Consider the following 25883-nt stretch of genomic DNA (forward strand, 5'->3'; position numbering starts at 1 on the left):
ATTTTGGATTTCTTTTGTTCACAGATTACTGAGACCAGAGAAAACAGGGACCTGGAACACTTTTAAAATACCCTTTACAAAAGACAGGTCTTTGTGTGTCTTTAAAACATTTTAATTTCTCATTTTTCAGAATGTCCTCTGGGAGTAAGATGGAGTTGCAATTACCAACAAATGCTGCCAGAAGATTCCTTGGCCCATTCGTTAGCCCATCAGCCTGCCCCAGAGCAAACGATGATGGTCCCTGGGACACCAGTAGACAACCTTTACAACACCACGGAAGCCATTTCTAGATTCAAAGGTTGCGGTTAAACAAGCTGTGCTGAAGCTGGCTGAAGGAGAAAGGAAAGCAGCTCTAAAGCACCACTACATCCCAGCTCCATGGTGAGGCTCATCACAGTTTCTCTCCTCGCTATCTAAGCTCTAGCTTTTCAAAGATTTGAAGATCTTTGTAAATTATCCTTGATAGCTGGTAGTGTAATGTAAATCTCTGTCTTTTGCAAACAGATCAGGTTTTCATACAGACTGTTGTGGCATGCCTCCCCATCAGTCCTATGTGATCGGGATGGAAAAATAAAGAGTTTTGTCCGCAGCATGGTTCTTGCAGAAATAGCATAGCTCAATTCAGAAAACTACTGCATTTAATTAGTTTAAGTAACATGGATTTTCCCTTGGGTCCCCATCCTATTCTGTCCAATACTCCCAGATCCCACACCCTTTCTCATTTCTCTCATGGGTGCAGAACAACCTTCATTTCTCCTTACCCTGGCAAGGGTTGAAGTTTGGCAGCATACTGATGAAAAAAGAAATTACGTGAATGGCAGAAAAGACAAGAGTGATCCTAGCACGGTTGGCTAGGCACAGAGAGATGATACACAATGACTTCATTAAAATTTCTTTCCTGCCAAAGGGATGCAATAAGATGGGTAGAGGATGTTTTCATTTCAACATATATGCTAATTGCCACTCTACTCTCAGGAAAACATCGCATGAAGAAAATGCAGCCTTCGTTGAAGACCAGGGAAGTCTGTTCTGAATTCCTGAGCTTCATGGTTTGAAGTTTTGAATTTTTACTCTAATTTCCCTTCCAAATTGTAAAAATGAAGATGATTTCATTATTTTTGAGTAATCTGGGGGACTTCACAAGTACTGGTATGAACCTTTAGTATTGTAAGTACTAGCATGAACCGTTATCAAGAGAGGGGAAAAAAAATCAAATATGGTCAGATTTGTCTCCTTCCCCTTTGTATAAAATGCCAGTATGCCCTAACACCTCAGATATTAAAGAATGATAATCATTCTGTTTTGTTTTAACATTCTATACTGAATTGCTTTATTTTAGATAACCTCTGGAAAAATTCTGAATGTGATTTTTTTTTCTTTCCAGAAAGATTCTCGGGGTAGTTTGTTATTCTTTTAGCCTTAATGGAACTTTTGTACTTGGAAAATGTTTCATGGCTACGTGTTCCTTCATGCTCCCACTTCAAGGTGAAATGCTTATTTCATATTTTCCACAAAGTACATGCCTCAAGATTTCACAGAAATCATAATTCTGAAATTCTAAATTATATATTCATTGAAAATTTAAGGACATCAGTCTTGTGCTTTCACTGTGCATTATTTCGGATTCTAGTGAAGGATTCTGTGTGGATTATAGATTTGTTTTGCCTTGTTGACTGGATCTTTCCAGCTATGTCTACAATATATTGAACTATTAATATAATCCACATGGGACATTGCATGAGGCATCGATCCTGCAGCTAGGATAGTAGGCAGTCACGTAATTAAAGACTGTACCATGATACATCAGCACAGGGAGGCCAATTTAATATGACAAGGGCAATCTGAAGTCTGTCACTTTCTTGGTTTAGGACTTGCCTTTACAAATTTTAAATGAATTAATCTTATTTGATAATTGCATACTTTTTTTGTACTAGAGGGAGAAGTCAGAGGATACATTTCTAGAATAAATGAATTATTACATCTTTAGAAAACAAAAAAGAGCTCGAATTTTAGTTTATCACTTTTCCTAAATTATTTCTCCAGCTTAGCATTTGCCCTTCATACTGGTCCAGAAAGCAGGATTTGATAGACTGGGCAATTTTATTTGGCAGAGGGAAAAGTTTGTTGCTTTCATTTGCTCTGCTGGGAAAAGAGCACTCTTGGGTATTTCTAAGTCACATGAACAGCTACCCCAAATACTGTTAAAATAAGAACCTATTATATGAAATGCACCTAGTAAGTGAAGCAATAGTTTAAAAAAAAAAAAGCTTTTTGCTATATTCAGCATGAGCTGAAGCTACCTGAAAACTCCAAACTGTTCATTTCCAATACAGTAAATATCCATATTAGATAAATATCCCCATTCTTAACTTTTCCAGCACTCTGGCTGTGACCTGTGCCATACTCGTGCTTGCTGACAGCTTATATTGGGCCAGGACAGTTTGTGGGTGGCTGAGCAGAGTGCTTTCAGCACAGCAGGGCTTTCTAACTAAACAGGTACTGAAGCTTAGTGGCAGTTTTGCAGTGTTGAACGAAATAAGGAAATTATCATCTATTTATGCTGTCTTTGTCTGGGGTTTCTAAGCACTACTTGTGTTTGAATTTTTGAACAAAGGTAAAACTAACCAGAACAGATGTGTTTACACTTTCCCTCTTGGGCATTTGATAAGAAGAAGCAGGAGGGCTGATGTGTTTTCAAGCTTAGGTCTCTCTGGTTTTGGGCTCACACCAAGCTAATCAACCCGCAGAACTGCTGAGACTGCAGGTGCCGTGTGACGGGCCAGCTCAGAGCACAGATGAAGCAGATGTGTGCTCCTCCCTAATCACTCATAACTTATGTGGACCTAATTTATCTAAGTAATCCTTGATTATCTGAGTAATCCCCGATTTGCTCTTTCCTTAGTGTGTCACCAGATAAGTTGCAGTGGTTGACTATGGGTTTGCTGTCTGGTGAAAGCCAGCTGTTCTAGTCAAGCCATACAGATATTAAGTGTTTCTTGACATCTTCTGTTCCTGGCTTTCCCTTTTTACTGAGAGTGGTAAGACCATTTCCATGACCTTCCTCTTACTATCTAATAGGTATATTAAATGTTTTCTTGTTACTTCTTACATTACTTGCATCTGTGTTGATTTTTATGTCTTTGTGTGCTTCCATTTTGCTTTAATTCTTGTCCTTAGCTGTTTGAACTATGTTTTGCTGTCTGGTTCCTCTTTATATTTCAGGTTATTGAAGACCTCTGATTCAGCTGCGTGCCTCTTTTGTTTCCTCTGCTTTTTCTGCTTTTTTCGTTGCCTCAGGATACTTTATTCCAATGCTTTTAGTTTTCTTTATTTTTATATGGAATTACCAATTTTCCCCATCTCTTTCCTTTACATATATTTCTACAGGATGCGAACTGCCAGCTCCCTGAATTTATTCTGCGTAGCTTTCTTGAAGGCTTTTATTCTGTATTTCTTCTTTGTTACAGGAAGACCTCTTAACCCTCCCTAGTCACTCTAAACCCCTGCCTGCCACTTCCATGATTTCCCTGCTGGTGAAAAGCAGATCCAGAAAAGCCTGCCTTCCAGATGTGTTTTCTAAAATTAACCCACAACACCTGCTGGGAAGTCTGGTTGAGATTCCTCAAACCCAACAGAGATGTACGTGAGTAAATGAATGTAAGCACAGGCCTGAGATCACTGCCTGATTTTCTTTATGGACAGTATTAAATAGCAATTTGTAGTAAGCAGTAGTAGTAAATAGTAATTTTTTTGAGTGTCATTCATCTCATCCTGAATTGATATCTGAATCAATGAATGATGCCCCAAAAGTGCCCGTTTCTCACCACTGAGTACTGGAGAGCCTTGGGTTGCTAGTTCACATATAGACTTCAATGCTGCAGGTCTCCCAGGTCCCATCTTCTGCTATCTGCTGCAGCCCCTTAGTGGTAGATGCTTGGGGAACGGGTCCCATTAACACCCAGCCTCATACTTTGCATGGCTCTGTTAGCTGTACAAAAAGAAAAAACTTCATCCATCCAGTGCCAGGATTGGTGGGCAATAATGCAAAGAGGTCCACTTAGCTCCCTGCGTGTTAGTTTGGTGGTTGCAGCCCATTTCTCATGGGTAAGATGTTGGTCACAGAGGTCTCCCCCATGTTTTCATAGTCATGTTGCAATACAAAACGACAGGGAGAATAAAGCATGGTGGCTGCCTGCAGGTATCACCTTCTCAGCATTGCTGTCCATCAGGCAGAGAAGGTTAAGACCTCACCAGGTTAGTTATTGTATACTACTCTGATTTCTTCATTTGCATCTGATTCATCTCAATGGCTGCTTAAGGTACTGGTTGTGTTGTGTTCAACAGGTTCTCTGAGCTTACACAAGCCACGTTCAAGGGAAGTGAGAGCCAAAAGCCGTTACAGCATTGATCCCAAGGCTGTTGTCAGTGTTGGAACAGGTCCCAGTTGAATGTAATTTCTTCTTAGCACAAGGACTCACATCTTGGGAACAAAACCAAATGCTGTCAGACTGTAAGACAATTGACTTTTCTGGTTACAATGTAATTAATGCTATTTAAATCTCAGAAAAGAAAGCAAAGGAACCACAAAAGGTTCAAGTTTAGGACTATGCACCTTTCTTTCACTACCTATCTCAAGGGAAGTGAATCCATTAGAAATATGGCTCCAGATGCCAAAACCAATAAAAATGCATACTTTAAGGTCTAGCCAAATTGTGGTTAAAATTATTTCTCTGTGGATCACACTCACTCATTAATTTTAAGACTGGACGTTCTCCAAACTCTGTGGTTGCTTTGCAACAAGGGGTAAGATCCCAGTGATTAGATGCCTTACATTTTACTATTTTTTCTAATATATCCAGTTGAATCAAAATTAGGATTTCAGAACTCTGTTGCTTTCTGAAGGAAAAGCAAAGGAGTAATGTAAACCTGTTGAAAATGCACACAAGCATTCAAAATAGAGTAAAGCAGTTTAGATTATATAAATCAATACAGCTCAATGGTTTGTATCATGTATATGTGATGTGGTCTTCTAGGATTTTCATTTTAATAGGTAGAAAAGTGCTGCGCTCAAATGCTTTCAACATAATTAAATTCATAGGAAATAATTTCATTTCAATACGGGTTGGCAGGAAAAGATGATTCTTTTGGAGAACATAGGAAAAGGGGCACACGAAAGACTTGCACTTTCATATAAAACATTGTGAAGTGCCCTATTCTTCAGAGGCATTTGCATAAAGAAACCGGTAAACAAACCAGCAGAACAGTGTGCTTCCAAAGCAAAAATAATCCTTTTTGAAAGACCATCCATGAAATTAAAATCTTATGTTAAAAGACACTACAGAAAAGCATAAGGAAGGCTTGTAGTTACTTTGAAAATTGTTGAGGTTTGGTTTTTTTTTTTCTTTAAATATTGATCCAGCAGAAGCAATTTATATTTTAAACTCCAAAAGAATACTGTGAATAGAAATATAGGTGTCTCTGTTGAGAAGCATAGTAATTTTATGGCAAACTTATTTTACAGATTATTTTAGGATATGCCTTTTTTGGAGAGACCAAAATTATATTAAGCTTATGTTTAAAAGCCTGAGATGATACTTTACTCAGGACTTTTTCTATAATATTCTTTGACTGCTGCTTGCAATCTTTGTATTGTATGGGAAAATGGCCTTTCAGGTAATCTAAAGATGCTCGGTCACATTAAAATATTACAATCTTAAGCTAAAATCTTCTTAAAGAAGATTAAGCTTTTGCTCAGAAAATTGATCACTGCAATGCAGGGAGTATCTTTACAACTAACCACCTTCTTATACTCCTAAGCTTTTATACCCTTAAACACTTCTTAACATCTGCTGATGGCTACTATGGTAGAAAGGACACTAGATTAAATAGGTCTTGATCTGACTGGTGTTGATTTCTGCACAGCAGACCTCCTGGCCCTGCTGAGGTCAGTGTTAAAATTCCCACACAGAGTAGGTGAACTCTCAGGTAGTCCTGGGATGATTTCTGGGGTGTCTGTGCATTCAGGATACGATACGAGCTGAATGCTACTGGCACCACAAGCAAGCAGCAGCGTAACCATGTTGCACTTGGACAAACGAAGGATCATCCTCTCCTCTCCCATTTGAAAGAAAATTCAGATGTGTCTCCTTTCCTTGCAAAATCACCTGTGAGCTCACTCCCCAGGTTGGTGTAAATCCCCCAGATGCCACTGGGCTATAACTGGTATGACTCCAGTACCAACCTCTCCTGACCCCGTACCTGCCTGGGCTGTCCCCACCTTCCCTTGTCCTGGGTCCGGTGCCTGGTCAGCAGCTCCACAACATTTTCGTGTTGCGGATACTCCATTGCTGTGCCACTAGCTCCAATGGAGGCTAGCCCAGACACCTTTCTCATGTACCCCATCCCTTCTGTTGCTGTAAAAATGACATTAACTCAAACGGGGTGAGTTAAATTTGGATTCTCATGCTCATCTTTGAACAGCCAGACTTTAGTCGGTTTAAGGAAGACCTTTTATATTACTTTCCTGTATCTCTGGTGGTATTATTTCCTTTGCCTTTTTTTTTTTTAGCCCCACAGGTTTTTAAAAACTGAAAAAATGTCATAACTATCATTACACATCAAATAATATGCAAAGTATCCTCCACAAAGCTGTGCAAATAATTGTGTATATGTGTCAAATGCTTGATTGCTTCTTAGGAACTGTTACAGCCTGTGAAATAATGGCTGGATATTTTAAAATCTTTCATTCTCTTGATACTCTAGGAAGTATTTTTTATGTAAATTGACTGTACAAAGTTATTTTACTTTCAATATAGATTATCAAATACATTAAAATTGAACTAAATTATTTTGGGCATGAAGATAGGCAGTGGGCTTTAATTTCCAGAAGGGGGCATTATAGACCCCAACTGGATCCTGTCAATGTACTGATGGTTGTTGAAGTTATTGGACCATATGAAACTCCCTATAAGGCTAGGCTACAGGTGTTTTGACTAATTTTTTTATTTCCATTTTCCAGGTGGGTGAACCACAGGGCTTTTATGAAAAAGGAAAATCTTAAACAGCTAATTAGACCAAGGCATTCTAAAGAAACAAATCCTTTAGCTAAACCATTTAGGAAAGATTTGCTCACTAATGTTTCAAGTGCTGCAGGTTTTCAGTTCCCCTCTTGCAAGAGCTCCCTTGCAGGTATACATGTGAATAGCGAGCTTTATGGCACTTCAGAAAGGACAGCCAAACCCAGAAATGCTTAGGATCACCAACCTTTTCTGACAGGCTTTGCTGGAAGTTGTCATCCCAAATGGTAGGTAGCAGTACTCCATAATGCTGGGGCAAGAAGCACTCACAGTGATTTCCATTAGTGTGCAGCATGGGATGTAGGTAATATGGAGGACTCTAAAAGCCTGCATGGGAATGTATTGCCCCAGATGTGCTTAAAGCACTGATTTAAGTTTCAGCCCTGCAAACCTTGTGCTTGTGTTTAATTTTAAAGATACAAGTAAGTTCTATTTATGTCAATATACAGAGCATCCATTTAGAAACTGTAAATCTGATAGCAGCCTTTTTTAGCTTTTGTTTTTAAGTTTGTATATCTCTATTACTGAGCAGATTGTAAAACCCAGTTGACGTTGAGTCATTTTTTCCAGCACTTATTTTTATTTTGTTAGTTGGAACAGTATGGCCACAGGATGGAAAGTTGAACATCTCTCTACTACAGACTCAAGCTGGATGATTTATGAGCAATGTGTGGGGTAAGATTTTAGAGAAATATATATTATACCTGTTCATCATGTTGACTTCTTTTAATGTTTCCCACATGTTACTATGACAACATTCATGGGATATATATTTTAATTTCTGTTGCACAGAGGAAGTGTGTCAGGTCTGCACATTTCACTTGATTTTATGGCTGAGTGCTGTGTCTGATGTAGGTTGTAAATCTTCTTGGAAAAATATATAAGAGAGTTTTCATCACAGTGGCTCTCCTGGCAATTCTGAAGTTTTAATAAGCATAATTTAAATTTTAAAAGAACTTTTACACCCCTTGTGATGTGGAGACTTCTAAAGTGGGGGCAGCAAATGCTGTAGAGAAAAGCAGAAGCTTCATGGTAACAATTGCTGAATGCGTTACGCAGTTAAACACATTGTTAAAACCCTTACATCAATAAACCCTGGAAAAATATCTTGTGGCCAATATTTAATTTCCTGTTTTCCTTATAGTAGGTACAGGATAGTTTTTAAACTTCCAGCTTTTTTTCTTTTTTTCCTTGCAGAAAAAGTGGCTTAAAATGTTCTTTATAGTTTTCTAAACACGTTTTCGCTGGGACCTGAAGGGTTTTCACAACAGTGAGATTTTTCTTTTAAAAAATAGATGTAAAAACTAGATGGAACTTTCTGAATTAGGTTAGACAGTCTCAGTTTCTGCACTGTAAGCTGTTGTTCTACATGGCAATTAGTTTGCATATGCATCTGAAACCAATGCAGAGAAAAGTGACAGCAAGTTGTGCTGATAAGTTGTTGAATGGAATTATTCAGCAGGCCAAAACCCATTAATCACAGGGAACATTCTCCCTGGGATACTTCAGCATGTAGTTAAACAAGACTCCACTTATTTATTTACTTTTCTGTGTAATTTTTTTAATCAGAGTGGGAACATTGACTGCAGAGATTCCCCCCCAAAAGTGAAATCTGCTCCAAATCACGAAGTTAGAACTAAAACATAATTACCCCAAAAGAATGAAGACTTTTAGTCATTTCTTGTAATTTCCCACCAAATTAAATTTTTGCCTTGCAATACTACTACACAAAAACACCGGTCCCATCTCATGTGTAGTAAGTGGAGCACCTTATATGAAGGCTCCATTCTCACTTCTTTTCCTGTTCTAACACACCTATGTTCATAAAGGAAAGGAGAAAATCCATATCCCGTTAGTCTTCTTCCAGGCTATTTTTTGATATCGCTCTCATTTTGTCCTTGTAGCCGCTGTAGCTTTTGCACTTGGACACCTAATAAGTCAGTGGAATATCAGGTTGTTTAGGACAAATGGCTGCAGCTGTTTGTTTATATTCATATATACTATTGACCGTATTGGTATAATGGTATATTTATCTTTCTAAGTATTTAGCCTGTGTTCGTTGCCTGCAGCCCATGCTGTGCTATACCTCTGGGCATACCATTGCAGCTTAGTTCTGTTCTCCTATAACTTTATTACTTCTTGTAAAGTTGTGGCATTTTTAAAAAGTGGAGGTCTAGGGGAATTTACACCCTAGAAACACCTGACAAATGTAGTTAGCAGAGGGTTTTCTGAAACCCCCAAAATAGTCCTCACCTGACCTTCCACCAGTGGGAAGTACCACAGCTTAAAGATTAGCTGGTCCTTCATCACTGTGCCAGAAACAGCTCTGAGGGCCACCTGGGGGGGCATGAGTGACCTCCCACATGCTACCCACCGCTGCTTTGAGAACGGCTGAGATTGGCAGGATAACAAATTTGGAGTCCAGCTAACTCACTGCCCAGCTGTGGCAGAGCTTTTGTAAAAGACTGTGCCTTTATTGTGATTCCTGAAAGGCAGGCGTGCTGCTAAGCTTTCATCACAGGCTCTGTGACCTGCCTGGGATCTCCTGTTTGACATGGACTGTTAGGAAAGTCCCTTCCTGGAGGCCACCAGAGTATGAGCAGAGATCTGTGACCTCCTTTCCTCACAAGGCCAGCCGTGGGACATGCTTTCTTTGTCCTCTGCAGCAACAATGTGGTAGTATAAATCATTCCATGGCTTTCTTTTCAGTTTATGCTTGGCCTGTTTGGATTGTTGCAGATGTTACAAATTCATCCTGCGTTTTGACTGAGATTTTTTCCTCATTTGGAAAGTTATACAAGCTTCTTTTTACAGAAGAGGCTTGCTTCATTTGGTAACACCAGACAAACTGACAGAACAGGAGGAAAAAAAACCCCAACTTTGCCCAGAGCTTCACAATTTCTTCATAAGCATATAGATGCTAATTTCCCATGTGATTTTCAGTCTGGCCATACCAGGCTTACATAAAGGGCCAGAATATGTACAACCCTTTCATCTGGCAGACCTAGACCCAAATGTGAAGTGTATGCCAAAGCACAAAGGGCAGATTTATGTGGGAAACTTGAGTCTATTCTGTTAGTTCTGTCTGTAGAGAACTTTTATAGACATCAGCTGGAGAGCGAACACAATTTTGACAGGGTCAAGTTTCACCACCTGTGCTGTGGGGAAACACTGGTGGTAAGTTTGTATGTTTTCTACTGGAGATGCTGCAAAAAACAATGGTGCTTTTAACTGTGCTAAATGGTGTTGGAAGAAAAGTAGTGAAATGAATAAACATATTGATGTGTATTTTCTCTGAAGAATATGCTGAAAATTATAAAGGAATATACTATAACACAAATTTCTGTTTTTTCCAAGGGATCATGCCAACATATGATAATACTTCTAAGCATTTCTCAGATGGACTTGGTGCATATCACACAGCTTATATTTGGCAGAGGAATAGGAACAGGGAGAAGTAAACTTCAGTCAGTTTGTCATATTGTCCATGGTGGAAAGAGAATTTCCAAAGCATGTAAGGGATTTAGGTACATCAATCCACTGGAAGTCTGTTGTTAAAAATCCCCCCATCCCCCCGTCCCCCATTTATCACGGGGGTACAAGGAAAGACTTAGAAACTTTCATTGTTGGCATTTCAAAAGTTTATGTTCCTTTACAGCAAGGTGGTAGGAGAAGAAAGACACAGTTTTAGCAAAGATAATTGCTTTGATAAGGAGTCAGGTATTAGTGTAGACCTTTGGCAGCTATCTTAAATAGCTTGTTTAGCTGCCATACTTACATTTAGCCTGGTGTGGCTACAGTGCTATGTTGGCCTTTCCTGATCCTGCAGCCGCAGCAGCCCTAGGTGTCTCTGGAATTTGGATAGGAAGCCAGCTGGAAATGTCAGGCACAAAACTCTCTAAGGCACAATACAAGAATTCTTGTTCAGACCATGCTTCAGCTCAAAGAAACTGAAAAAGCACTCTATGCATTTGTTTCTGACATTGGAGCTTGGCTAAAAGTTGGGAAAATGAGAAGGATCTGTTTCTGGGATTAAGAGCAAATGGATTAAGTATTGCACAGAAACACAGAAAAATACAAAATAGAAAGATGATCTCTCACCAGACAGTTCCTCGCCTTTGTAGGCAGTGTACAGATGACAGTGAGAGATGATAGGCAAGTACCTCACAGAGACTGAAGGAAAATAGGAAAGAAGGAACTGACTGCAGTGAAATACTCTGTCACAACCCCACCACTGCTGGCTTGTGATCAGGTATGCAGTTTTAAATGAAAAATGGCACGAAAGTCTGAAGACTGAGTCTGTGACAAAGGATTGGCATCTTACTGAAGTGCCATGCATGATGTAAAACATATTTACCATTTTTTAAAATCACTTTGTGACTAATAACATTTTAGCAGTACATAAGAAATTTATATGCCTTTCAAGGATGCATTTGACAGTAGGGGTTTTAGGCTTGGTGCTCTAATGGTTCAACTCCATGAGTGAAGCAAATTGATTTGTAATGTGATAGAGTCACCAGAGCCATCAACACATTTATACCACGTGACTTTTCCCCAGCTGATAATGCTGTAGTTTATGGGGGATTTTGGCTGAACTCAAAGTAGAAAAGAAGACAAAGGTTGGAAAGCAAATGGAAAAGAGTCCAACATAATGAAAGCACATCTGCATCCAAGTTTGGTAGTTGAGCAGAAGAATGGGGAGGATAAAAAAGGCCACATATATCTTGACAGTCTTGGTAAATTTGAGAGGTATGTTCTCCTGGTTGAAGGAAGCTTAGCATTAAGATTTGCATAGGAGTGGCCAAATATACTTTCATCTTTTTTCTGCTAATAGTTGTTGTTATTAACAAACACCTCCCTGAATTGTATCTGTCCTGCTTTCAGAGCAGAATTGTCCAGTGCCAGTTAGGTGCCTATGTCACTGCTGCAACTGGGAAAGTTAATTGTCTGAAGTCTCAGTAGACAGCCCAGTTGGTGGGCAGATATCTAAACTGACCAACAGACAGGAGAGAGGTTGTCCGTCTGTCCCTTGGATTATGAATTAGGTGTCTGTATGAGACTGTCATTGGTAGGTCCAATACATTTCCTGCACTTTGAGGTCTAAATCATGGTTTTAGATATAGAAGAGTGACTTACAGTTTTAAAATGTTTTGTTATGCCTGACACTGATATGCTGACCTAGTAGTTACAGTACACACCCCGGAGGAGGAAGGCTTGTCTTCTATTCTTTGTTCAGCCTTAAGAAGTTTAAATATGCAGATACCATCTAAGTTAAAATGAGCATCTTAGAGATTCACAGTCTTGCCGAAGCTAGACTGAAATGCTGCCAACAGCATGAGATTCATGCGGCCAAAGAGACACCTTAGTTCTGGTCCCTGCTTCTCTGACTGCTTTGTGCACTTAGCATTAAAAACAAAATAGAAGCTACTAAATAAATTTCTAAAGTAAGTATTTTGGGAAAGCTTGAGACCAAGCTTACTTCAGTGTCCTCATTCCTGGGCTCACAGATTTGTGTTCATCTGCAAAAGAAATAGAAAGTGCTCTATCTTTGCCATCTTCTTTATCATTTGGTAAACAGAGTTGTTCTAGAGGTTTCTGTAGTAGTCAGAGATCCTAATACCCTGTGGACATGATTCTTTCCATAAGGGACAGTGGGAGTAAGTCTTTCACTCTGTGGACATTAATACCAGTGCCTCCTTTTAAGAAAACTGCTAAAATACACTGAGATTTGACTCATAATGAGGTATAAATTAATCTTATTGAATTATTGCATGCTCAGGTGTTCTTTTTTGTTGAGAAACTCTAGATGGCAGGATGGAGATTTTGCAATGTTTCTGCTAAACTTGGTTAAGACTGCTCAGGTGATAATATTAAATGTCTGTTGTGTCTGACGGTGCTGGTACTGTCAATGAGAAGGCATTAATCAGCAGTTAGTGAGATGATCTTCGTTTAGTTAATTTCCATGCTATAATTCTAAATTATATTGAGACACTGTGGAGACAGATGCTTTAGTGACTCCCATGAAAGATTTATTTCATATGGTTGAAACTTTGAGGAATTTATTCTTCTGTCCTGTACATAACAGAATTTTGTTGACACTGTGTATTAAAATTGCCCAAATAACTGCAAAAATGTATTAGTACAGGTCATAATTTCTATTCAAAGGTATTCTGTTGCCTGTCCAAAACAGTGAAGCAGAAATGTAACTGTGAATGTGAACTAAATCAGATATGACGCATATTATTGTCTAGGCAAGTGACTCGGGCAGCTGTGATACAGAGAATTGATAGGTCCTGCCTCAGGCAGAGGGGAAATGTTGACACACCTGGATAGTCACATTTTATCAAGGAGTCAAACCTGCAGTTTCATGCTCTGGTATAAAGTGGCATTTCTCATTTCCAAAATATTTGATTCTTCAAAAGACTAGGACCTGGGCTAGAGCTACATTACATCTGAGATTTAGTATGTGCTTCTTTATATTCAAGATCCTTGAAAAAGACAGCCTACTGGGGGTTCAAAGATATTTTTTGACTTTGTATCAACAAAAGCAAACATAGGAAAGTAAGTAATAAGATTGTTATTATCAAGTACCAACATTTTTGAAACCCAATACCACCAAATAGCTCCATCTCTGTCCCTGGTGGCTATCAATAGTGAAGATGTAATTGCATTTTGTCATACAGTTAAGATATGATTATCAACAGACAGTTTATCCAGTCTTTGGCTTAATTTGCTGCAGATGAAAAGACATAAATTGGCTTTGTGCAGAGTCAGGTGTGGTCTGCAGAATGTATGTACCCAGGTGCAGTGCCATGAAATGCAGGTGATCTGTCCAGTAATACTTTATATCCTGGCACAAAGCCAGAGCAGAAAAAGCCCACAAGGGAACACCTTCAAGAGACTTCCAGGTGGTTCTGTACAGGCAGCTTGGGCCCAGCTTGATTTATTTGCTTTGGCTAGGTGTGGATATAGCATTCAACTGAACTAGAAAGCCAGTCAAAAGCCTGGAGCACAGTATAGAAACAAATGGGACTCTGCAATATGATTCTCAGTGCATGCTTTTGTAACTACTACACTCGTGGTTCTTCCACGACTTGGGCATCACAGATCCCTTATGTATAACATAGAGATAAGTATATATGGAAACATGTCAAATGCACAAAGAAATATCTTCTTATGTCCTACTCCTGATGATGTATTAAGTATTGTCTGGCATTGTTTCTGTGTATTAAATTCAAGGTTGTGATCAATTCTCTTTTTCTTTCTATTGCATTTGTTCTTCTATATTTCATCACATGGTTTTATTTATATTTTGTCAAGGGTATCCTGAAACCCCTGCTCCAAGGTGCTGTTAAGTTAAAAGAAATAACTAAGATTTTTCAACTTCAGAAATAAGCTCTTGATATGTTGTGCCTGTGCCACAGTAGCTGGGGAAGTATGAGCCCACATCCGTGCTGCTGCATGAGCGTGGTTCTACAGCTTTGAAATAGCCAGTTGACACTGACATTGGAGAGGCACTATGGAGAGCCACCGACTGACACCTTGCTTCAGGAGCAGGAGGCTGTTGACACACAGATGTGGACACTGCTCTTTACTGTCCAATGAGAGCAGTTTGTAAGTAGAAAACTGTTATTTCAGTTTCTCTGAGTTTGCAATGAATAGAAGTAGTTAACGTCTACCAGAAAACCTGTCAAATTCTCAGGTCATGCTTGGCCAGAACAGGATTTGGGCAGTATTCCTTCATGGTTTCTGTTGTTCTTGATCCTTTGTATCTAACACTTAGCAAAGAAGAGCCCTTAGGAAAAAAGTGCAGCCTGGAAAGCAGATTCCACTGCAATGAGGCAGAATTAAAGCAGCCGGTCCAGAGATTTAGCCAGTGATAGGAAGGCTTCAGTGATGAGACTGTAGCTGCATGATTGAACATGCCCTTTATCAATTCAGAGTGACATCAGCTTCAGTGGGATTTTGCTGGTCCTAGGTGGAAAGTGCTAGGCCTCAAGAAATACTTTCCCATGAAGTATTTTCTCAGTTATGTGATGGACTCTAAAGCAGATTTGAAAGGGATATTCTCTTTCTATGATATGTGATATGCCATTTTTTCATGAAATGAAATTAATGAGCCAAATGTCCAAGCGTGCTTCCTTGGGTGCAACCAGGCCCAAGAATCACCTCGATTAGAGCAAACGCCCTTGCAAAATTACCAGAGGGACTACTTCAGAAAAGTGTATTCAGTGTGACTGGTAAAATATTTCATGCTATTTCTCATTGCAACACTATATTCCTTAGAATGGTTTCAATTATATATAGTGAGTCAGGGCTTGCCTATGGGGAGAATGAAGCTGGCTTCAGACTTCTGAATTTTACAAGGACAAGGGGCTGGGCCTCAGTCATTCCTGCCGGGGGAGCATGAGTGTTTAATAACTGTTGCTGTTCCTGCTGCTATTGGGTGGATGACAGAAATGATGGCAGTGCCTCTGGAGTACCACCTGCCTCTGCCTGCAAAACCAGCCACCATCCTATACAGTCCACCTCTCATGGGGTGGTAGTAGCACGCCTACCATAGTAGGGCTGCTCTTGTCCTTGTCTGGCCCAGCCTAGTGACTGATGGCTCTAGACGTGTGTAGAATGAGTGTTGATGGGAAAGCTAGGGGGAAATCAAATCTCTGAATTTAAAGATAATTAGCACTCTACCTAGCCTCCAAGAAGACACATGGACAAAGAGGCTTGCATGGGAAATGGATTAAAATACCCATGCATTGATAATGCCTAACCCCATCTACTTAGTGCAGTACTCGGTGTGCTAAGTCATGCCGTAAGATATAGCAAACTAGTCAGTTCAGTGTACAAACCTGAATGAAAAAATAGGGTCACAGTCACACACTGAGATTAATATATCTCCTTGCAAAAGCTGTTAGGAGAGCATTACTGTTTATAGGTGGTCAGGACTGTGGTTTCCAGATGACTGAACTTCCATCACATCTGGATGAAATCTGACAGCACTTTAAGGAAAGAGATTTGCTTGCTACTCTCCATCCTGAGCAATACCAAATATCCTTCTTGACCATTGAAAGCAACAGGACCTCTGGTATTAAGGACTTTTCCAGGCTTGACTCCGAAATAACTGACAACAAGTCCTTTAGAACATGAGTTTTTATTGTATGTTCCCAGAGAGAAGAGAAAAGGGTTTGACTATTCAGAACCAGGAGTTCTGAAAAATGTTGCAGTCCCATATAATGGCTTTATGAAACTTACGTACATAGTATGCCATAGACTACATAATGTTTAAAAATATCCTGTCACTTATAAAGTCTTGAAAAACAAGATTGTTCCATTTACAGGCCTGTTAAGAATTACAAGCCAATATGGCCAATGCATTAATTCACTATGAGGCTTTGCTACCATAATCCATCATTATCAGGCCCAGAAGTGGAAAGCCAGCATGACATTTAATGGCATATAGAGACATAAAATCTGGAAACTGCTGCAACTTCTTACAAGCCAAGTAGAATAAAACATTAACCAAAAAGGTCATAAAGTGCAAATGATAAATGGTTATGCAAGAAAGCAAACCACATGTGTCGCTGCTACTTCCTTCACACTTCTATTCCTCTAGCAAAAAAAACCCCCAAACCAACAAACAGTTAGCAAAACTGCTATCAATCAGGACTGTTACAACTGAACAGATCTAAAAAGACTGAAGTTCTAGGAAGAAGGATAAGAAGTGAGCAGTATCTGGGACCTTGATTTTTCTTTGTTGATTGGTAAATAACAGCAACAGGAATGGGCCGGGAAGAATAGTGCAAGAGCTATTGAGAATGGGGAGCTCTACAATAGAGGGAAAAGGAGCACTGCAGAAAGATGAATCTTGGCTTTGGGAAGGGTTGGGGGTGTGCTAAAGTGGAAGGCAAAAAGCTCTATGTAGTAGGTAGTGCCCTTTCTGTCCTGTAGGGTAAATATACTGCTTGTGCCCACAAAGAACTGTCCCTTACTGTCTGTCTGACTAAACCATGGCATGTGCTTTAGCAATAAAGGAATATCCATGAAGACCAAATGTATTTGGCAAGCCAGCAATCAACCTGTGCATGGTAGAAGAAGGGTCAGGCCTGGAAAATTTGGCAGAATCTAAGCCTGATGATGCAGCTCTTTCCTGGACTCAGTGTGTGGATTGTCTGGCTCATAGCTCACAAACGAGTCTCACCATGTCTAGTGCACACAGGCGACTCATGGGGCGTTACAAAAGTGACCCAGTCTTGGGTTGCCTTGGGGCCCTGTCTCTCTGCAGAGATGATTCACGGGGAGCTGTGTAGACAGCTTAGCCCTGGGTTGTATGATAAACCCTAAACTAAACAGGGCGGTGGCTGCACTGATCAAAGAACCAAAACCTGAACTGAGCCTTGAAATCCCTTAACAAATAGTATGCCCTGAGTCTCAATCCAACCACTATTCAGTTGCCTGAGGAAGCAAGGTAAAAAAAAGGGTTTCAGCTTCAGTTTCAAATGACAACCTTGTGTATTCAAACTATCACAGACCAACAAAGGAAAGATAAGGGGAAACTCCACTCAGATATACATAATCCATTTAGGCATATATCATAATCCACTCAGACATAGTCATACACACCATTCCACAAGTCGGGGGATAAAAACTCTAAGATTCAGGTTGGAAATGGGGGGGAGTCACTTCTCCAACTATACAGTTGGCTTGTGAAGGAAACCCTTCCCCCCCTTGATCGGGACGCCGGTCAAGGTAACTTCCCTGGGATTGAGAGCCCTTACCTGGAGGGGTAAGTGAATATTGTTTATGCTTTAAGTTTGTAAATGCGTTTGTGGTTGTCTGTGAATCGCTTGTGGTTGTAATAATGTACTACTCTTGCCTTAAAAAATTGCAATAGTACATTCCTCCTTTGTATCTGTAAAACCTGCAATAGTGGCGTGTTAAGTCTGTAAGTGAAGTTCAAATAAGTTGTTTGCTTGAACCTTGCAGTTAAGTCTGTGAGTGAAGTTCAAATAAGTTGTTTGCTTGAACCTTGCAGTTAAGTCTGTAAGTGAAGTTCAAATAAGTCGTTTGCTTGAACCTTGCAGTTAAGTCTGTGAGTGAAGTTCAAGTCGTTTGCTTGAACCTTGCAGTTAAGCCTGCGAGTGAAGTTCAAGTCGTTTGCTTGAACCTTGCAGTTAAGTCTGTGAGTGAAGTTCAATTTGTTTGCTTGAACCTTGCAGTTAAGCCTGCGAGTGAAGTTCAAGTCGTTTGCTTGAACCTTGCAGTTAAGTCCTTTTCCGTCACACTTAGTAACAGCTGCTATATCACATAGCCAGGAGTTATACTGGCCTTGTACTTCCTCATGCTGCCTTGTGCTCTACCAGGTCATGATGTCAAGCTCATGAAAACCAGAAAAGGTAGAGTTACAGTACAATTGCCCTGCTGTATGGTCTCAGCTCTGCCTACTCTTGGAATGAGTCAGTCTTTTGGGTTTTTCCCCACAGTAAAGTATACGTAAAACTACTAGTTACTTTGTGCATCGAAGATAGATATACCTTGCTCTTGGTATAAAAATGATGTTAATTTCATTGAAAGGGCATATACTGGAAAGCTGCAAAAAACTGGATGGGGAGGAGGGGTCAGAAGAATTTACTGTGATTCATAGAAAGAGTCCTTCTTGCTTCATGTTCTACCTGACAGACTGCAAGGGAAGCTAGTCTTTTTGATGGCATCAGCAACAAAGAGGGGAAGGGCTGGGACTGGATACTGAGATACTCCACTCCTGCTCCCCACCTCTGCCCTGGGCTTTCTTTTTCCTTTCCAAGTCCTCTTCTTTCAGGAGGACTCTGAGGGAGACTGATGTGGGAAGAAGAGCTAAGGCATACTGAAGGAGAGATTTCTCGGTGCCTGCTCATTCCAGCCACTGCGGCCAAAGAATAGTCCCTCCTGAGTTTGACTCCCTCCCTCCCAAGATGCTCCCATCATCTCTCTTACCTCTAGAAATGCTTTAGGGTCACAGCCTGCAGTACCAACAGGCTGAATGCATGCTGTAGGCTCCTAGAAACACATTTTTCTCTGCATAACTCCACCTCTGTACCTGGACAGAGGGTGTGTTTGTTGTTTTCAGGAACTTGGCTCCCATTTAGACTCATGGTGTAGCTAAATAACATGCTGGGGAGAAAGCTAGCTTTAAAAGTTCCTGCCTACTGGCTACACATTACTGTCTTTCTCTCCCCGTTGCAATTAACTGCCCTCTCAGCTGTGCTGGTACAGATGTTCCTGAGGTCATAAACATGCAAACAGTCCTTGCTAAAATAACCTCCTATTTCAAAACCAATAAATGGAACTTGTAGAGTCTCCATCCTCAGAGATACTGAAATGCCATCTGGACATGGTCCTGTGCAACCTGCTTTATGAGGCCCTGCTGGAGAAAGGGATTGGACTAGATGAACTCCAGAAGTCCCTTCCAACCTCAAGCGTTCTGGGATTCTCTAAAATGAGGGTAAATCCCCTGTCCACTAATGGCAGCAAGGTAATGGAATCAGTGGGACCAAGAGCTTCTTAAAAGGATTGTATGTCTCATTGGTGTTCCACAGCATGGCCTTGCTGTGTTGAAGCCTGGTTTTGCATATAGGGCTGGAAGAAAGGGGTTTTTCAGGACCCTGGGTGACAACCAGGCAGCCGGGTCTGGTCTGAGTCCCTTGCTTGGGTGTATCAGCTTGGGTGTATCCAGGGCCAGAATTTACAAGGATGCAGATACAGGCAGAGTAAGAATTGCACTGTCAGTACACAGATATAATTTTCAGAGGCTGCAACACACCACCTTGAAATCCGTGTCTCACAAACTGTCTTGGTTCTGTCATGTCAATTTGTACGAAGAGGTACTGGAAAGTCATCTTCTGCAACCAATGCATTTATGACCTTTTAAATACTTCTTTTGCTGAGTGGTAGTGAGTGCCAAGATCAAAGCTTAGGGGGTGATTGAAGTGCAGAGATTTAGGCCATAAGCAGGAAACTGATATCCAATGGATTGAGAGGGTAATGTATCTTGGGAAGCCATTGAAAAAACAAATCAAGGCTGTGAAGCCTAACTGGAGGTTTGATTAGGTACAGAAAATTTCAAAGCAATCTGAGGCTGCACATGCATTTGAAAGCACTTGGAAAAATAGGCTGTTACTTAAGAAATTATTCCCACTATGATATTGTGAACTCGCTGCAAACAGCTTCATACGTTAAACATCTAGAATCCAGATTCACTCAGGTCTGAAGAGTGGTATGAATAGCACTGCATTAGTCTTACCATGTTTTTACCTAATCATTGGCTTTAGGGAATGCTTTTTGAGGTGAAGGAATGGTATTACCTGGCAATATAAACAAACATTAAAATCAACCTAAACCTCAAAGAAAGATGCAGTGGCTTTTTGTTTGCAGCTGTTCCTGCCACTGCATTTTGTGTGCTTTTTTTTCTGGACTGATAGCAAAAGCTGAGATTTATCATACTTTGATTTAGATACTTAATTGAAGTATCTTAATGCAGAAGGAGGATTCCCAGGCTACATCCCTAGTGAAGGCAAGGTGGTGTCAATGGAGGATGATTGAACACACTGGTGCACCTCAGGGAGACAAGTTAGTACATAGATAGGCTGAATCATGTCTCTGTCTCCCTTGCCTACAATGATAGCTTGAATTTTGAGGGTCCTTAAGTGCAGCATCTCAATTCTGTATCTAAAGCCTGTTGGGAGGGATCTGGGTGCAAGTCCTTGCTGTTCACAACTGATCAGCGATGACTTTCCGTTCATTGTCCATCTGTCTTTGGCTGTTCATTTTTTCCAGTGTAAACCTCTGGAAATGCTGCAGTAATCACCACACACAGCTGTAAAGCTTCTCCCTGTTGCTCCTTGGTTGTCTCCAGACCTAACGTTAATATTGCCTTCATATTCTGCAGTAATGCTGGCCATGAGACCAGGCAATTCAGACAGGTCATGGACCTAGGATTTCCTTTCAAGGATCCGTACGTGATTCTTGGGGCAGTCAGTCACAGAAGAAGCCATTTGTTCACTGTGCAACAGAAAGTCTACTGGTTGTTTCCCTTCTATTCCTCTAAGAGGAATTGCTGATAAACTTAGAAAGTTGATTTTATTTTTTATCTTAACATAACACCAGGAAACAAAATATCTAGTGAAAACTGGATAAGGTATAACAACCTTACCTCTGTATCAAATGTGCGATTTAGCTTCTGTGTCATTGAGAATTTATCTAGGAAATTCCTTGTGAGGAGCAAAAATATACCATAAAGATGAACTACACTGGCTGTTCTTCTTCTGAAAGAGCAACAGCCAGAGACTTCACACTCAGGCAATCTGATACTATTTAGAGAACTGCATAGATAACACTTCACATATCACCTTTGGAATTGCTACTAATAGAAAACGTAGTAATAGATTTTGTACTCGTTTTCTGCATCTCATGAAACTGGTGAGGTACTGGAAAGATGAGAAGCAATGCATAATATGGCGTAATAAATTTTGTTCTGAATAAAAGAGGAAACCAACTTAGCTCTAAGCAATAGCAATATGATGTGGCTGGTAATCTAAGAAGTTACAGACGCATAAGAGGATTTTGAAGTTTAAGCAGTGAAATGAGTTTATAAAAGAAAGGTCTAGAAAAAAAACACATTTTCATTCCCTGTCTTATTACTGGGTACTAAGGCCATGCTCCTAAAGTTTGTTTTCCTTTTCTTTGTAGACACACTGTTATTTTGCCCTTGATATCAATGACACAGTACTTTTAAATTCATTTGAAATTATAAGATATGGAATGAGGACAATTCCTCTTACCTAGCATACCACTATATTGCAGATAAATGTAACTTTCTTCATGTGTTAAGTGTACAGAAGAGTGAGTAGCAAATTTACAGTTCATCCAGGAGATGTCTCTCTCTTCCTAAAATATGCCAAAGCCATTTGTGTTTCAAGGGATCTATCTTGCATTACAGATGTTGGCTCCCTCAGCCTGCAGTTATGACCTCGCAAGAAAGCAATACGCAGTCTGACCACTATGTATGCTGTGTTCTGTTGTGGGGTTTGGCTGTTGTTTCCAGTGCAAACGCCTCATTCTTAGGTCGATGTTTTTAAAAACCATGGGAGCTGAACAAACATTTGTGCTGCAGCTTTGTTTTTTCTCATCCACTTCAAACTTAGGCAGTAGGCTAACTTGCTTGTTTTCTACAACCAAGTAATTTATTGTGCAGTTCTGTAACTGTGACCAAAGAACACACAGTGACATCAATGGATTTTGGGGCAGATACAGCTCATGGGAGCCTGAATATGTGCTATTATTCTGCTAACAACATAAAGAATATAGTATGAACAGTAAATAATTCAATATTCTCATTGAAATACATCACAAAGGAATTTAATCCAGAGACACGTATTTTGAAATATTTTCAGTTCTACTGCACGTAACATGCAGAATAGCAGTCCTATGACAGTCAATAAATTTTAGTTTTGCTAATGACACAGTAAAAGAATTTATGCTTTAAGAAATTGCTTTGTTTTAGCAATACAGAGGACAGTCAAAACACTTGCAGTCCTAAATCCTTCGGATCTACTGTTTTTTATTCTCATCATTGCAGTGGCTTTACCCTGTAGTTTATGATATCAGCTCAGGTGAAGCCAAAACTTCTTTTGTGAGGAGAGAGACACAGAAATCTCTTTTTTCTCTGGACAGAGCAAGCCAACAGCCTGGTTAGCCCAATGATTTTATTAATATGTATTTTTTCATGAGTTTCACTGACTTATTGATGATCTTCACTGGGAATTACAGGAATTATGACATCCATAACAGTTGGGGTTTTTTTTCTCATGGGAGAAATAATGAAATGTGATATGAAATTTTAGTCTGGTGAATAGGTGCTGGGGCTTTCAGATGCTTTGGAGGAAAAATAATTGGATTTATATGAGCATTTTCTGACTACTGCCATTGGAGAATGAAGTACTCATCCATGCAGTGGTCCAAGGTGAATCTGTGTACTTGGTGATTGGCTGCCTGGCCTTTGTGCAGATCAAGAAGGAGGCAGGAAAGGACCATGCCTTAGCAGAGTTACTCTGCTTCTGGAAAGAAACAGACAGCTAAGCATACACATTTCCCCCCAAAATTCCACAAGAAAAGAAAAGGGGCGGTAAGATGCCCACAGCAAGAAGTGGGGACAAAGAGGCAAAGTTGAGCCTTTGTCCAAAAAATCAGGCTATTCACACCCCAGTATGGATTTAGCTCGGAGGAACTTCTAGGTTTGATCTGAAGTCTCTGGGGGCATGAGCTGTCCTGTGGCAACTCTGTCTCTTTTGGCAATAATATTTCTGTTGGCAAGCTGAGTGGCAGTACTCAGTGGTAAGAAAAGAGAAGTTTCACCTGGGTTTCCTCTCCTCAAGGCATCAAGACCAAATGCTGGTCACTTGTGTCGATCTTCATGACATGATTCCCCTCAGGGACTCAAAAGTTCATTAGAGTCATCGAGGTATCTGAGTTAAACTTAACTAAAAAAGGACCTGCTTGTACATTTCAGAGGTTGGCTTTCAGGCTCTCTGCAAAATCAGAGGAAAAGATACGATTTTCCCACACTTTTAAGGACCTCTTTTTAATTGTAACAGCAAAAATCTACTCATTTGTCTTTAAAACAACACCAAGCAGCAAAGGTATTACATGGTAGTTACAGAGACCTGTTGAATATCACATTTCTTGGACACTCTAAATGAGGGCAGAGTGTCCTCTGTGCTGTGGAAATGTTCCTGTTAGTCAGCTGGCTGACATGGAAGCTTTTATTGTTGGTGTTTTTGTTTTTGTGTTCTGCTTTGCAGCTGCACTCCCCCCAGGAAGAAACGCGGGTGCTTCTGCTGACTCAGTCCTAGCCAGAGTCCCCTGAACGCACTGGAGCCACCTGATTCTTGGAGAGCCTGGAAGTCATTTCCAGCCTAGTGTGTTTCATTTTGAAGTTTAGTCAAACGGCGCAGCCAGATGGAGCAGTAGATTGTCCTGGAGAAAACAACATCTCAAAGTGGAACTTTAAATAAAATAGAGAGAAAACTAGGAAAGGAGGGAGGAGGCTAACTTTGACATGTCCCTAGAGAAGCAAAAACTTTATATCAAATGCCAGAGTGATATGAGCAGCTGGAAGGACGGGATTCGAGGACTGAACTTTTGGGTGGAGTTTTGGGGGTCAAAGGAATATTTCTGCAAGCCACTCCACCTGTCAGTAACCAGTCTGAACCCACCTGCCTTTCTACTGGGAGTGCCCTGAAAACTTCATGTTAGCCTGTTAGCCTTTTCTAAACTGCACTTCAGGTCTTCTGACACCACACTCGAGCCACAATCTTGGAGCTTCTGCCATTAATATGTTAAGCAGCTTCTTGGATTTGATGGCCGGGAGGGCCCGCAAGGACCAGTGAGGATAGCTGGTGGGTACCTCTCCACTCTAACAGAATTCTTCTTTGAATTCTTGCCTGCCCCTTACAAAAACCTAGATTTAAAAAATTCCCACATGGGGAGGATTCACCAGTAGCCTTGACACGTTGTACCAGGTATTAGTTATCCTTGCTGTTAAAATATGTCCAGTCTCTTTGATAACTTGTCTGTAAGCTGTTTCCAACCTGCCACAAGTAGATGCTTGCCCTTTTGCTTCAGAGTTGAAGAAAGGAGTCAACCTGAGAAGTGGTCACGTTTTCCTACCTCCATGTCAACTTCTCTGCTTGGGCATTACCACCTTCATTCAGCCTCATCCAGGCAGAAAACTCCTTAGAGGCAGGGATGGACCTGCCTCCTGAGGTGTGCTGTGGCACCTGAGTGACATGGCCCAGTGCAACATCAGACAAATACTCCAAATAATTCTGAATTACCTACCAGCTTATTTATCAGGAGCAATATTATTCTAAGACAGTGCTGCCTCCACCTAAGTCACCTGCCCATAAAGTTTTCTATAGACAAGCTAACCTTACAGCCCACTGCCCCGCTTGCTGGGTCATCAGGGTGAGCTGGGCAGGAGGCAAAGCGTGAAGGGGTGCTTTGGGTGGTGCTCACCATGGCTGCACACAAGACGAAGTGCAGAGAGTGAATGCTGCCTTACAGCATGCCAGAAGGAGCAGTCAGGGGAACATCTGGAAAGAGGTAGGAACTGAGGAGCAATGGGATCCATTCTAGGACATGGCACACTGCTTACACTGACAGCATTCAGATAGCCTCCATAACGGGCATCTTTTCAGCTCTGCAGAGCCCGTTTGAGTGAATAGTAGTAGGTTTTTTTCTATTTGTTTTTATCTTGTGTAACTGGATTTTTAACTAGTTGTAAGTATATCTGTTTACTGAAGCCTGTCTTCTAAAAGAATAATTTATCTGTATTAAACTTCCTTCAGTGCTTAGCCAATGGGTCTAATTTGGCCACATATATTTTCAGACACTCTCAATGTTTATTTTACAGAGCTATATGTTTGCAGATCCTATTTTACTGTCTAATAGCACTGGATCTTATCCATCTCTCTCGTCATCTTATTTTTTCTCCGAAAAACTCACTGTACAATTTCCAAATTCCTAATTTCATCCTGATGTAGTCATTGCAAGGCTCCTGCCTGGGGAACAATGAGAGAGTGAGTAAAATTTCAATACTTCTCCTGAATGTTTGTATTAGTGACTTCTGTAGTTTTTCCTCACTTTTATACCAGCAAGGATTACAAGCCTTTGCATACTTCTTATGCTGTGTAAAGACCTAGATGTGTGATCAAGTTACCATGGTCTAAACAAGTTACTACAGGTCAGCTGAGAAGTAGTAATTACCTGCATATG

General features: G+C 40.4%; 1 long non-coding RNA gene across 3 annotated transcripts; it reads left to right on the forward strand.

Annotated features, from left to right (window-relative positions):
- The first annotated feature begins 747 nt into the window (after positions 1-747).
- LOC128142485 (uncharacterized) lies at positions 748-25883 on the forward strand. Of its 3 annotated transcripts, none has more exons than XR_008235417.1 (6): positions 748-1049; positions 1385-1485; positions 3468-3639; positions 4146-4254; positions 4345-7751; positions 23909-25883. It is a non-coding gene; the product is annotated as an uncharacterized LOC128142485 (long non-coding RNA). The 3 variants fall into 3 exon arrangements; XR_008235416.1 differs by lacking the exon at positions 4146-4254 and having other exon boundaries at positions 4345-4510; positions 7668-7751; XR_008235415.1 differs by lacking the exon at positions 4146-4254.

The sequence above is a fragment of the Harpia harpyja genome, chromosome 5 (assembly GCF_026419915.1).
Source record: "Harpia harpyja isolate bHarHar1 chromosome 5, bHarHar1 primary haplotype, whole genome shotgun sequence".
Taxonomy (NCBI): domain Eukaryota; kingdom Metazoa; phylum Chordata; class Aves; order Accipitriformes; family Accipitridae; genus Harpia; species Harpia harpyja.